Genomic DNA, 14007 nt, shown 5'->3' on the forward strand with positions numbered 1-14007 from the left:
TGCCAGGCTTGTGAAGGGGAACAGAGCCGAATGATGGCTGTTAGGATAGCACAATGTGTACGTGATGGAAAGCATGAATCCAGAGGAATTTGGAATGCACATAATGGAGTAATAAGGATGAATAGTTCAATTAAATCTGGTAAAGGAACATCTAGTCATAGGATCTGGAAAAAGCTTGATGATGTAAATGAAGATAGGGTCACAGCAGGGCTCCCAGCGCAACAAAAAGGTTGCCAAGACACCGGGGCATGAATCTAAAAGTTGATCATTTTCATTTGCAATATGGTGTCGTGACAAAACACGGGGAGGAAACGTCACACACATAGATGTCAATGGAGAAAGCCACCAGTCACCTCGAGCACTGTCTTTTAACCCTCACACTTAGAATGGAAATTGCTGGAAGACAGGGGCTTCTGCTTCCACTTTATGTTACTCAGTACTTGACAGGTAGTGAGACTCCAAGGACGGTTTTGTAGGGCAACTGCAAACACAGCCAAGAAGGGCCCCTTGAGGAGAAAGTGGGAGGTCAGAAGACTGAAGTCTTTATTGGACAAAAGGTCAACATTCATGAGTGAGAGGAAAGAGGAGGTGTTTGGGGGCGGGCAAGGGATGGAGGAAGAAATTCCAAAGCAGGCTGCAAATTAGGCTCAGGAATGTGTTTCAATTAGCAGAGGAAGTGAACTCAGAGCTGTTTCTGATACATTCAGGCAGGGGTGGGAGGGAAGCCGAGGAGAGCAAGTGAGGTTCAGAGGGGAGCATGGGCTGGTCCATAGAGATGAGGGGCTCTGCAAACCCTGAAATCCCCGACAAGCTCAGGACCTGTGTTCTCATTGGACTTTGCCCAGAGCCATGTTGAACCACCCAGTTGGGTGATAACCGCCTGTGGTGATGGCACCTTTCTTTCAGGATGAGTGGGGCTGGAGGGGGCAATTCTCCGGATTCTACAGCTGATGCTCTCGGGCAACAAGGACTTTCTATGCTGATTTCCCAGCTCATACAATAATTAGTAACTGCTAACTGTGCTGGTTATTCTCTATTTACTTCCCCGCCCACCCCGATTCATTCTCCTCCCTTTCCTGCCTAGCTCTGTGTTCTGGGATGTTGACCCCCCGACCCTGGATGGCTGCTCTCCTTCTACTCCCAGGCTTCTCCCGAGGGCTCAGCCAGTGGGAAGCAGCAGCAGGAGATCAGAGGTTGGAAGGAGAGAGAGATCGGGGTATTTCTTCCCTGTCCTCTCCCTGCTTCTTCACCTCATCTTTGGCAGTTGCTCTGTGTCTCTACCCCAGCCTTGGCTTTCAGCAGATTCTGGTAACACTACTAACCCTATCCCTTCCAGCCTGGGCTGGTGATAGCTTCCTACCATTGCAGTCTCTGGGATTGTGCCAGGCTCTAGTGCCAGGTACTAGGCTCGCTCCTCTGTGTGCACTAACCCATTTAGTCCTTCCAACACTTTATTGATGAGGTCAAGCCACAGAAATATTAAGCCACTTGCCCAAGGTCACACAGTAAATGGCAGAGTCAAGGTTTGATCCTACGCAGTTGAGCTTGAGATGCCGAACACTTGCCACTGATACATCCTACCTCTTTCCCTCCTTAAATCACTTCCTTGGAGCACAGCTAAGAATGAGAACACAAGACCCAAAGAGCACCAAAATACATGCTAGGAAGGTTCACAACAGACTTACCTGGGAGAGTTTTAAACTATCCCCATGCCCAGGCCAGGCCCCAGACTAATGAAATCACAACTTTGGAGATGAGACCCAGACATAGATAATTTTTTAAACTCCCAGGAAATTTCAGTGTGCTGCAAAAAAAAAAAAAAAAATTGAGAACCACTGTCTTAGCACTCAGTAGCAGTTGCTAGAAAGCAAGGATTATGGGTGAACAAGCCTAATGCTGTATGTGAAGAGTAACAGCTAACAGATAGACAAAGGGGGGAGAAAGAGAAGCTATGGGAGTTTGCACAAGAACCAAAGGGGGGAAAAAAGGCATGATCTGGGTTCATTTAATGCCCGAGTGAAGTGATCCAAGGTCTGGGGACATCTTATTTTCTTATTATTACATTATAACAATTGCCCTGAGTCACTTTAAAAGATAGAATTATTGTCCATATACTTTGTTTATTGAAACAAAGAAAGCGTTTGCTATTTAGAAAGCTTTTTATCCCCGAATATTCCATCAGTAAAAGTTATTCTTAAATAGGGTAACTTCAGGTATCTGGAAGACTCACTTAAAATACAATATTTTTGATTCATCTCTAAATTTGCCATCTATAGTGAGTGAGGAACAGAGGTATGACAGCAAATGTCTATCCAAATACACCTGCTGACCTTCAGCAGAAAGCTAAGTTTACCTGCTCCTAATTTGTGGTCACAGGTAACATTTTTACATGTTTTGGTCCTAGCGTGGGTGATTGCACAGACAGGAGGGCTCATCGGGCCATGGTAAGAACACAGGGCTGGGCCAGCAGCTGGTCCCTTTGGAAATGGTCCTGGCATGAGGAAAATGCAGGCTTCGTCTATTTAAACGTCGGACATGGTCTCCTAATTGTTATGGTTGGTTGTTCCTTTTGGACTGGGGTTAGAATATTCCAACAATCTGTTCCTGACGGCAGACCAAACAACTTTATTTCTTTCTTATGTTCTTGTGGCTGCCTTCTTGTTTACATGCTTGCCTGCAAAGAGCGGGTGTTGGGGTGTGATATGGCTCGCACGCGGCCCTGCAGCTGGCGTGGGTCCACTGTGGCTGCAGGATCATGCTCCCCACTATTAGCCATTAGACTGAGGGGAATTAAACAAGGGCCATTCCCCGGTGAGCACAGAGCCTTGACCCACTAGATGCCGGGAGCACCTCCTCCCTGAAGTTGTGATAATGAGAAATATCTCCAGACATCGCCAATATCTCCCGAAGGGCAAAATTGCCCCTGGTTGAGAACCACTGTGCCAGGAAAAGATACGTGGAGACCCTAACCTTCAATCTCCAGTGGACACTGGGGTCAGGGACTAAATTAATCTTAAGGACTTTTGCCCTGACACCTGGCTATGAGGTGCATGGGCTGTTGTCCTGTCTAAACTGTTGTCATGGGGGAATTAGGCCTGTTCTATACAGGACCCCTCTCCCCCGCCCCCACCCCCGGTTGACTGGGATCTTTCCAGAAGTCAGTTATCCCAAGGTGAAATGAGTGGCACTGGAGTAGCTGATCTTCCCCATGGGGCAGGCTGGTTAGCTTCTATTTGTTCTTCCAGAACCTTCTCCACTCTTCTCTGCTGTGTGCCTGAGTCTCACCTCTGTTTTCTAGTTGGAGGGGGAAAGGAGGTGAGGTCAGAGCATTTATTTGTTAGCATTCCTCATCTTGCAACATCACTGTGGGCTGGCTGGCTGTACCCCTGGACCAAAGGTCTCAGCTCCTGTTGGGTGTGGTGAGGGAGGCCTCTCTCATACTAGCCTGGACTGCTGCACTACCCTGTGGTTTTGCTATGTTCTGCCCTCACTCATGGCTGGTGCTGGCATCAAATCCTCTGAGTTCCTGTTAAATTAGGGTAATTCGAGTAGGTCCTATATTTCTCACTGGAACCTTGTCTAATGTACAAAGTCATGAGGATTTGATATTGAGAAAACATGGACTTTCAAGGTCTCTTCTACCCCCCAGATTCTATGATGCTCTGGTAGGCACAGGTGTGCACCTCCCAGCTAAGATTAGCTTAGGCATGAGTCTGTGACCCATTCTGGTTTAGTTGAAAAGGGAATTCTGCAGGGAGCCTACTGGTAAAGTTTCCTCTTAAAAAAGAGACGATAAATGTTATTCCTTTTATCCCACCTAAGGGTGTGACATCTGGAGTGGCAGCAGCCATCTTGCTGTTATGAGAATAGCAAAGTCCAAAGATGAAGGGGTCTTGATCCTCAATGACATCTTTCAGCCAATGAACTAACCAAATTCAGAACTACTCTTCTTCCAGAATTATGTTACGTTGTAAATGTTCTTATTGTCAAGCTAATTTTATTTGAGGTTTCTGGTACTTGGCCTGCAGCCCAAAGAACCCTTAATACACTGTCTAGGTGCTCATCTCATTTAGTTCACTAATAAATTGGAATCTTTTGTTTGGATCCTCCTTTTCTTGTTGGAATTCTTCTCTTTTCTAGCAAGAGTCACCACCCAGGTGATCCTACCTGGTGCCATAAATTCCATTACCATGTGGACACTCATGACTCCAGATGTAAATCTCCAGCCCTGACTGTCCAGCCCTGTGTATGCAACTTCCCACTCGACCTGCCTCTGGCACAGCCAATGGACAACCCTAACTTAAATGTCCCAAACAAACTGTTGGTGTGCCCTCTCAAAACCTTCTTTCTCTCCAGTCTTCTGTATCTGAGTTAATGACATCCTCTTCTTGTACAGGCCAAAATACTGGAGTCAGCCTTTACTCTTTTTCTTATTCCGTGGCATGAAACTCTTACCCTACATCTAATTTTTAATGTTATGTTCCAAATATTTGTTTCTTACCTCTTTCACCTCTCCAACTCTAGTCTAAGCCATGAATATCTATCTTTCTCCTTACGGGAGCAGCATCTCTTCCTGGCTCCTCCTGCTTCCCCTCTGGCCACTCAACAGTCTGTCCTGAGCACATCAGCCCAAGTGAGCATTCTAAAAGAAGTCAGACCTTGTGAATCCCCTGCACAAAACCTTGTAGTGGTTTCCTGTGTCACTTAGAACACATACACTACAAAGTCATTACGCTGGCCTCCAATGCCCCATATGTATTGGTCCCTAGACTGCTCTCCAACTAACTCTTTACTGCGACCATATGGGATTCTTTATTTTCCTCAAACGTGCCAAGTAAAATGACCTTCACACTTACCACTCCCCATTCTGGAATGTTCTTCCACCAGCTAGCGTCATGTCACATCAGTCACTTTCTTTAGGCCTCTGCTGAACTGTCACTGCCTCCGAAAGAACTTCCTTTACCACGACCTAAACTAGCATTCCTTTTCATTCTTGTCTCTTTACTCTGCTTTATTTTGATTGTCTCAATTCACCACTCCTTGACCATAGATTACATATGTGTTTACTGCTTATTATCTGTCTCTCTGACTTGCATATGAACTCTGTGGGAGCAGGGATTTTATTTTGTTCACTGCTGGGTCTTCTGAGCTTAAAACAACATCTGGCAGTGGTAAGATTTGCTGGATGAATGAATGGTTCAAATCCCACCATCCCCTTATGATATAGCAGGGAGCTGAAGTAGAATCTTAGGTTACAGAGAAGGAAGAAGGGCTGTTAGGATTAGAACACAAACCTTGACTCTTCTGGTCCGGGGCTCTTTCTATTACTTTATACTGTCACCTATATACGTGAATAAGCTCATGATTATTTTTTCTTCAAAAGTAATTTGCAATTTTATAGGGAACAAAGCCATCAAGTATAGAAATGGGTCTCCAGTTAGGCAACTTGTGTGAGCAAGCTTGAAGGGAGATTGTGTGTGTGTGTGTGTGTGTGTGTGTGTGTACAGGTATGGAAGGTAGTGCTGGGAGGTGATGAAAGGTGCACAGGGCCTTCCTGGGTTTGGAAATCATATCACACCATAAAACCAGTCAATATGTACCCTGGACACTTCTTTGCCCTATAGCAAGAGCCATGGGTCGAGTAGATGCCTCTTCACGAGGGAGTCAGCTTTCTAAGGATTTGGCAAGCAATAAGAGAAAGTGATTCATATAACTTCTTCCAGACTTTTAGATCTCAAAATGGGTAGAAGAGAGATTAAGGAAGCCAATAGTAAACCTAACTGTGGGAGATTTGCCTATCATGTTGAGATCTTGCATGGATGTGTCTGATGCAGACTCTCAAATATGACATCCAAAGAGTAGAATGGGGAATTGTGTTTAGTATCAGGGTCAGGTCTTTTAAGAACAAACCTCCTACCAGCAAATTCAGGTCAGCCTGTGATATTCAAATCAGATGAGAAGCATATGTGAAGGTGTTAACCAAGTAGCCTAGTTTGTTATATAAGCTAATAATTAAATCTACCCTTTATCAGTTGCAGATGCCATGCTAAGTGCCACTAATGATAAAACCAATACCCACTGCTAACATTTATTTGTTGCTTATCACGTGACAAGAATATTTCTAAGTGTTTAACAAGCTCATTTGACCCCCATGAGGACCCTGGTGAGGGAGGCACTAGTATTTTCTACATTTTGCTGATCAAAAAGCTGAATTCTAGAGAGATTGTGAATTCACTAAGATTGCTCAGCTGTAAGTGGTGGAGCTGGGATTTGAACTCAGGCATTCTGAATGATAGCCTGTGCTATATTAAATCGAATACTGTGCTCTCTCATTTAATGCTTGAAGTTCTAGGAAATAGGTACTATCATCCCCTCTTTATAGTTCCTGCATTGTATTGCTGTAAAACAATACTGGGGCTTAAGCCTCTGGTGCCTTTAGTTTGTCAGTCTTGAATAAACTGGTCATCCTCCTTGATGGTTTGTGACTGAGAAATGCTTACAGTTCTTACAGAAAACTATAAAACATTGCTGAAGAAAATGAAAGAAGGTCTAAATAAGTGGGGAGATAGAATGTGTTCATGAATCAGAACACTCAATATTGGTAAGATGTCAGTTCTCCCCAGATTGATTTATAGATTGAGCACCATCCCAATCAAAATCTCAGTAAGCTTTTTTGTAGAAATTGACAAATTAATTCTAAACTTCATATGGAAACACAAAGGACCTAAAATAGCAAAGGCAAAACAAAACAAAATTAAGAAAGAGAAAAAAATCTTATAAAAGAAGAATAAAATTTGAAGACCCGACTTCAATACTTACTAGAAAGCTATGCAAATCAAGACAGTGTGGTATTGGCTTAAAGATAGATCAAGGGAACAGAAATAACATATGTGGACAACTGATTTTTGACAAAGGTGCAAGGAAAATTTAGTGCAGAAACATGTTCCCTCCAACAAATAGTGTTGGTGCAATTGGATATCCATATATAAAATAATGAACTTCAATCCATACCTTCTATCATATAATATTAACTCAAAATGGGTCAGAGATTAATGTAAAACCTAAAACTGTAAAATTTTTAGAAGAAAATATAGAAGAAAATGTGACCTTGGATTAGGCAGAGATTTCTTAGCTATCACACTGAAAAGCATGATCCATAAAAGAAAAAATTAATAAATAGGACTACACTAAAATTAAAAATGTCTGCTCTTCCAAAGACCATGTTATTAGAATGAAAAGACAAACTAGAGACTGGAAGAAAATATTCACAGTACATACATCTGACAAAGTAACTGTATCTAGAAAAGATAAGAAACTCTCAACACTCAATAATAAGAAAACAACCCAATAAAAGAATGGACAAAATATACGAATAGTCATTTTATTAAAGAAGACTTACAGATGTCGAATAAGCACACGAAAAGATGCTAGATAAAGCCATGGGAAGATATCACTGTCCACCTATTTAGATGGCTAAAATTAATAGAAAAATCCAACCATACTTAGTGCTGGCAGGGATGTGGAGGAACTGGAATGCTCATGTACTACTGATGGACACATAAAATGGTACAACCACTTTGGAAAACAGTTTGTCAGTTTCTTAGAAAGTTAGGCATACATCTACCATATGACCTACTCATCCATCCTAGGAATTTATCCAAGAGAAAAGAAAGCAGATGTCTGTACTAAAACTTTTATGCAAATGTTCATAGAACTTTATTTCTAATTGCTCCAAACCCAGAATAACCCAAGTAACTATCAACAGGTGAATGGATAAACACACTGTGGTCCATTAATACAAAGGCATACTACTCAGCAACAGTGAAAAGGGATGAACTATTGATACACACCACAACATGGATGAATATCAAAATAATTATGCTGAGTAAAAGAAGCCAGGAGAAAAAAAAGGGTACATACTGTATGTTTCATTTACATACATTTCTAGGAACTGAAAACTAACATATAATGGCAGAAAGCAGATTGATGGTTTCCTGGGGATGGGATGGGAGTTGGAAGGGGCAAAAGGTGGGATTATAAAGGAGCATGAGAAAACTTTTGGGAATCGTGGATATATTCGTTATCTTGGTTGTGGTGATGGTTTTATAGGTTTATATGTATGTCAACATTATCTGAACTCACACTTTAAATATGTGTAGTTTATTGTATGCCAATTATACTCAATAAAGTTAGTTAACGTCCATGAACATAGGATTGTATGTGTATGACAAGCCGGTGTGAGGGCACAAGAGTATACAAACCCTTCCCTAGGTAACCAGGGAGACAGACAGACAGACACACACACACATGCACACACACTAATCGAAAAACTTGTAGAGACTAGGGATAATGCTCTCAAGTTCTTAAGCCATATTCTTTATTCCCTTCATCCCCGTCCTCTATGTGCAGTTTTATATATTCCTGAGGTTTTGTAGTAAAGCTTTCTGAGTTTATTTTCACTTCAAAAGGCTTTGTGTGAAATCTAATGCCTTGAGTGCATAGGATTCCAGACAGAATTGTAGGGTGGGGAGTGGAGAAGGGACAGGCGTAAGATGCTAACCTATCACCCAGCAGGTGAGAGGTACCACCTAACATTTCAGCTTCTGGAAGCTGAATTTGGTAATGAGCTGTCACTGTATTTATCACCTAACAATTACTGCAATTGGATAAGGTGTGAAAAAACCTGGAAAACATTACTCTGTCAACTACTTGTTATCTTTGATGAAACTGTCTGTGGCGGGGTCCCAGATACAATTGAAAATCAGCACACAGCCTGTTAAAACAGTTTAGGGTCTTTCCATCCCTTTATTCCGCAGGCTGCCCCTGGCTTACAGTATGGCGATTGTTTTTCAGATCACTAAAGGCAGTAATATGATTAGAACATCCTGATCTTGACTTTATATATGGTTCAGTCAAAATTGCATGGGGCCGGTTCAACTACAGTTCAAGAAGTGCAGAGTGAAGCCCAAGCTGTTGCTAGGTAACAGTACTGTGCCTAGGTGCACTCCATAAGGTGGTCTTTACCTTGAAGAAGAGATCATGGTCTAAGGTCTGTCAAGTTAATAAAAGTGATTTTGTTGGCATGCTTAAGGTGGAACCAGCTCACAGCATCAGATACAATTACAGTAATTTAAAATAGTAAATACAACTGGCAGATAGACTGGAAAGCATTGAGGCAGCTCTGTCATGAGGAGCCACATTATCTCAGGGTTGCTTGATGTCTACAGAATCAGAAAAAAAGGCTTGGATTTCATCATTCTAAGATCAAATTCTAGACCATTTGATCTTAGAATGTTACTGTCAATGTCTTGAGGATTGTTGCTCATAACAGAGATTGTCTCATCAAGGAAGCCATCATGCTTTGGCCAACAGTGCCAAGATCATGTCTTCTTTAGATTCTTCCATGCTGATGGACTGTACCATCCAGAGGGCCTCTATGACCCTCTGGTTCTTTTAACTGATTTTTTGGCCAACCAGCTCCTTCATTCACATAGTCTTCCTCCAAACGGGCATAATGCAGCCACTTAGTTTTCTGCTTACTAACTTATAATCACATGTACACCCTCCTCATTACTGTACCCCCAGATCAGTGGGGCTTAGGTTTGAGATGCTTTCACACACTTTTATTTTATATATAGAAGGATGTTTTCTTGGATTCCTTCTAAAACTGGCTAATTATATCCATTCTGGTTTACTAGTTTGTATGCATTTTACTAGTTTAACTCTGAGAGTGGCCTTATTTCCAAGTTTTTTGGAGATACCTAACCGGCCTGCCTCCGTCTCTCTTGCTTACCATGCTGACCATTGATTTGAGTCCAAGATTTGCCATAAACTAGCATGTGATTCAGCAAATCCATTCGTCTCAGGTCTTCAATATGACTGTTAATAACTTGGGCACAATATGACTATTAATAACTTGGGCACAATATATTCCCCAACTCACAAAGATGAAAATTTTTTTTAAAGGAGGAGCACTGAGCATGAAAAACTGAGAATGAGGTAGAAAGATTGAAAACTAAAGGCACATGTAATTACCTTTTGCACTATTTTTAATACCTGATCTGTAAATCTAGGAAATGCCATTGTGTTTTGGTTGAATGAATAATATAATTTGGCACTAACTCTAGAAATCTAATTCTATTATTATTTTTAAGATTTATTTATTTGTTTGAAAGAGAAAGAGAAAAGAGAGCATGTGAACAGGGGAGGGGCACAGGGAGAGGAAGAGAATCTCAAGCAGACTCCCTGCTGAGCACAGAGCCGGATGAGGGTCTTGATCTCACAACCTTGAGATCACGCCTGAGCCGAAATTAAGAGGCAGATGTTTAACTGACTGAGCCACCCAGGTGCCCCAAATTCCATTATTATTATTATTGTTATTTGATTTTATGTAATAAAGAAATGTTTAGATTAAATCAGCACCTTAATTTCCAGCCAAGTGACAGATTATTATTTTTATTTCCTTTCCCTCCCTAAAACTGAGAAAACTAATATGCAGCTTTTAATGACTCAATGTCAGAGTGAAAAATTTAAAATTCAGGCAAAAAATCCAGATATATAATCTTTGTGACGGTAAAGTCAGAATTAAAAAAAAAATAGGTATGTAACTGCGTTTTCAATAGACATTGATCTAGATGGTCAAATGTGTGGCAAAGATTCATCCAGATTCCCACACAGTTTTTTCCACTAGTGTTCTCAACCTGTCAAGGAGACCATCCTTGCCTGCACCCATTTCCTTATTCTTATTTTCTGGAAGTCTCTGTTTCTTCTCACATTTGAACTCAACTGTGAAGAGGACAATCTTTCAAGACGTATTTTCCATGAGCCAATGTGATGGTTGCAAACCAGGCTGACACCATCCAGAATTTCTCTCCTTATCAACTGTCTCCACCCTATAAGCTATCTTGACAGAATCAAGCACAATATGCAAGCCTTAATAGGTGACTTTTGGCCTCTGAATGAAGCATTACAGGGACTTGTTTCTGGGACTTGCTCCTTGAAACATTCATCTGTCCAGCTCTCAGACTGAGAAGACTGCACTGGAATTGTGGGGTTTGGAGCAGGGTGGTCATAGTCCTTCTTACCCTGGAGTCCTGGATAGAAAGTCCTAGAAACAATGCTTCAACTGTATCTTGAGATCTTACGAGACTTTTTATACATTAATTGGAATTACTAGGAATGGGCAAGAGGCCTTTTGGCCAGCACTGAACTGAGCTGTCACTGTAGCTCCGTGTAACTGGTGTTCTCTGGGTCTCAGTTGCTTCAACTGAAAAACACTTGAAGGGACTGAAAGCAAGGGGCATCTAAGGACTCTCTGAGACAAACACTATTAGCATCTTTGTACTTGTCAACATTTCTCAGCCTTCTTTGGGTCAGTGGAATGCTGGTTGACCAATTCTCCACTTTCCTGGCTTGTTTGCTAAAATGTCCCGTACCTTCTCTCTTTTTATCTATACTGCTGGAAGTGAAGGACCCTGAGATGGTGGGGCCACATGGTGGAAGAAGCCCAGATGCCTGAAGAAAGCTGCCTGAGAGAGCCAATGACTGTCACAGGAGTGAGAATGAAACTGTATTGTGCTACAACGCCAATATTATAGGGCTTACTCATTGCTGCAGCTCACCGCAATGTTACCCTGACTAATGTGTTCTTCCAGCCTAAAGTTCTGTGTTTCTAAGGAATGGCAGAGTACAAGGCTGAGTCAGAAAGAGATGTGAACACAACAAAGAAGCACTAGATGTAAACCCACTGTTTAATTGGACGCCGTACTCAAAGATGCTTCTCTAAGTGGGCCAGGGGAAAGAGCAGGGGGCTCTGGGTAATACTTAAAGTTAGGGGATGCACGGTTCCTTTAGTGTAACAATGACTCTGTGTGTGTTACAAGGCCCTGCTCAAACCCAGAGGAATATTTTTTAAAAGAGAATAAAGGCAATATGTGAGGAAATGAGGACAGAGACCCCCTTCATCTCTAAGAACTCAGAGTAGGTCTAAGGACAGAAAAAGCTCACCAATTCCTGTACTTGTGGTGTTAGTATGGAGACGGTGAGTACAGAGTCACCTTGGACTTCTCGGTGATTGTTTTTTGTTTTTTTTTTAAAGATTTTATTTATTTATTTGAGAGAGAGAGAGTGAGCACGAGAGGGGGGAGCGGGAGAGGGAGAAGCAGACTCCCCGCTGAGCAGGGAGTCCGTTCTCGGTGATTGTAATACTTTCATTGTGCTGCTTCTAGAATCTTTTTTTTTAATTGTAAGGAAACTGACCAGGTCTGGGTGGCTGCTGATCATTTGGGGAAAAATAGACTGTTTCTCTCATGTTCTCAGTTTAATCCTTTTTCTGAATGGATTCCCACAGATAGTGTTTTCATCTTGACTTATTTTTACTGAGTGAAAGTACCATTTTCAAGAAACCCCTAAAGCTTCATATTTTAGAATAAACGAGGCTTCTTTCTGTGGGAAAGGAAAGCCACAGAAGACACTGGAAAACCACATGGCCCCCCGTTAGATCAGGGGAAATCTGGTAAGGATGTGAAAGCCCGTCTCTGCTCAGGGGTCACTTTCTACATTCCAGCTCCTGTTTACTTTCTGGACCTTGGTCAGGTGTCTTTTCAACAGTAACATTTCTGCAGCACAGCTGGGCTTTGTGATCCATAATCAGACACAGAAAGCCTTCAGCAATCCCATCCAGGGGAACTCAATTTTCCTTCATTTCAATGAGAAAGTTAAATCTCTGTCCAGACGGTGCTTCTTTGCGGGCACAGCAGCTCTTACACCTGCAGGACACTTCATCTCTGGATATGCTTCCCATTTTCCAGACAAGCTCGGGGGATCTGCATCCCCCAGTAAAATTCCTGTCTGCACTAAATTGCCTTGTAGTTGTGATTTATACCTCAATAAAACTACATCTTGAAAAGGAGAATGGGTTTGATTCTATAGCTGACATAATTTATGCATGTTTTCGTGTTGGAATGCATAGTATTTATGCAATGGGAGAAGTCTATGGTATGTGTATACCTACATCCACAGAACTAATGACAATGAGGACAGCGGAAATGTCCCCAGGCATCTAAGCACTGGACCCCATTCCTATTGAGACAGCACCCACAGCCTCAAGCAGGGGGTCTCCAGATTCTCTGGATATCAGAAACCCCCATGGGGCTTGCTAAAATTATGCATTCCTGGTCTTCACCTTAGATCTCCTGATTTAGATTCACAGTGAATGGGGTCCAGGAATCTGTTTTGAGAATCTTTGCTGGTGATTCTGAACACACCAGAATATGAAAAACATTTTCCTTCAGGTTAGGAGATCATACCTCTATTTCTGGTTTGCAATTAGTTACCCCCAATTAACTATTTAAGGAAATTCGTGCTTTTTTGAACGCCTTCTTTATGTCAGGCATTGTGCCCAATCTCTTTTTTTTTTTTTAAAGATTTTATTTATTTATTTGACAGAGAGAGATATCTATCTATAGAGAGGGAACACAGGCAGGGGGAGCGGGAGAGGGAGAAGCAGGCTTCCCGCTAAGCAGGGAGCCCGATGCGGGGCTCGATCCCAGGACCTCAGGATCATGACCTGAGCCGAAGGCAGACGCTTAACGACCGAGCCACCCAGGCGCCCCTGTGCCCGACACTCTTAAGTACATATTATTTAAAATTTTCCAGTGGTCTAACAAAGTTGGCACAATTATCCTCATTTTGCAGAAGAGAAACTGGAGGTTCAGAGACGGTAAAAAATATTAGTAAATACTGAGGCAGAGAGTTGAACCCAGATCTCTTTGGTTCCAACCAGCATACATTTCCCACGAAGCCACATTCCCTGACTATTCTGCTGGGCTTTTTCTATGCACCCAGAATTGGGCCAAATGTTTTAGGGTTCATAATATGTCACCCTTTAATCTACTGAGAGATATTATGAGAATTTTTTTTAATTTAATTTTATTATGTTATGTTAGTCACCATACATTACATCATTAGTTTTTGATGTAGTGTTCCATGATTCATTGTTTGCGTATA

This window comes from Neomonachus schauinslandi, chromosome 8, assembly GCF_002201575.2.
Source record: "Neomonachus schauinslandi chromosome 8, ASM220157v2, whole genome shotgun sequence".
Lineage (NCBI taxonomy): Eukaryota > Metazoa > Chordata > Mammalia > Carnivora > Phocidae > Neomonachus > Neomonachus schauinslandi.